The 1537-nt window shown below is 40.0% G+C and overlaps 1 protein-coding gene across 1 annotated transcript in view; it reads left to right on the top strand.

Moving 5' to 3' along the window:
• Positions 1–1537, top strand: part of NANOGNB (NANOG neighbor homeobox) — a gene marked incomplete at its 5' end in the record, with an annotated part of 16028 nt that overhangs the window by 12974 nt on the left and 1517 nt on the right. The gene's annotated exons all lie outside the window — the stretch shown is intronic.

Genomic DNA, 1537 nt, shown 5'->3' on the forward strand with positions numbered 1-1537 from the left:
CCCTGTAGATCAACTGGTGCTTACTCTTGGCAGCTTGAAGAATCTTTTCTTTTGTCTTGACTTTGGACAGGTTCATCACAATGTGTCTTGGAGAAGCTCAGTTAGAGTCAAGGCAACCTGGGGTCCAATATCCCTCTGAAAGGAATGTGTTAGACTCTGATGGGAAATTTTCACTTATAATATTCTCAAGTATGGCTTCCATTCCCCTGGGGCATTCTTCTTCCCCTTCTGGGATACCTATAACTCGTATGTTTGAACGCTTAATAAAGTCCCATAATTCTGTCAGTGACTATTATGTTTTCTCTCTCTTTTTTTCTGCCTCTTTAACTATCTAAGATACCTCAAGAGCTTTGTCCTCTACCTCTGAGATTCTTTCTTCTGCATGGTCAAATCTGTTGTTGATACTTTCTATTCCATCTTTAAGTTCTTTAATTGACTGCTTCAGTTCCATCAGCTCTGCTATATCCTTTCTATATTCTTCATATTGTTCATCTCTTCTTTGATTTTGTTTTTGGATTTCCTTGCGGTTATTTTCCACTTTATCTGCAGTTTCCTTCATTGTTTCCATCATTTCTTTCATTGTTTTCATCATCTGTATTCTAAATTCCCTTTCTGTCATTTCTAACATTTTTTTATAGGTGGAATCCTCTGCAGTAGCTACCTCACGATCCCTTGGGGGGTTGCTCTGGACTGGTTTTTCATGTTGCTGGGATTTTTCTGCTGGTTCTTCCTCATGAGTTATTTATCTGCTTCCTTGCCCTAATTTTCCTTTCACTTCTTCTTGCTCTTTAAGCTACCATGCCTCTGGACTAGGGTTTCAATGAGTCCTTTTGGTACAGGACCAGAATGGTGAGAAGATTGAAGAGCAGGAAGAGAAAAGAGAAAGGAGAGGGGGTGGGTAAAGGGGAATATTAACAAAAAGAAGAGAGGCAAAGAAAGAGGGAGGCAGGCATGATATAGGTGTACAGCAGGGTACTTTGACCCAACCTTAAAAACCCCCAATCTGGGGGTGCTGGGTTAGGTGGTTCCCTTGAGGTCAGCAGCTCTTTGTTAGCCTGTTTGGACACAGCACCCCACCTCCACCGAAGTAGAAAGGAGAGACAAAAATGCTATAGATCAAACCAAAACAAGCAAAAAGAAAACTTTACATGATAAAATTGGGCAAAACCCCCAAATAACAGGGGTAGAAACACTAGCAAATATGAAGTTCTAATTGTTAAAAAAAAGGCAACAGTATTTAAACTAGAAAAATGAAGAAAGAAAAGAAAAGAAAAATCTATAGGGAAAATGTTGAAATTAACAAACAAACACAAAAACGAAAACAAAACAAAGAACCCCAAAAAACCCCAAAGCAGTACATGTATCTTGCTCAATATTGTCTGGGCAACAGGTGATCTTCTGGGGTATGAGATGTTAATCACAATGCTGATACAGCTGTACAAGATGGAGACTGGAGGCCTCTGCTATTTCTCAAACCCCACAGGGTGGAGAGCCTAAATCTCTCCTCAGCCCACTCAAAAGGCACTTTAAACTGCCA

The sequence above is a fragment of the Otolemur garnettii genome, unplaced genomic scaffold, assembly GCF_000181295.1.
Source record: "Otolemur garnettii isolate 467f Iridium unplaced genomic scaffold, OtoGar3 scaffold00104, whole genome shotgun sequence".
In the NCBI taxonomy this organism is placed as follows: domain Eukaryota; kingdom Metazoa; phylum Chordata; class Mammalia; order Primates; family Galagidae; genus Otolemur; species Otolemur garnettii.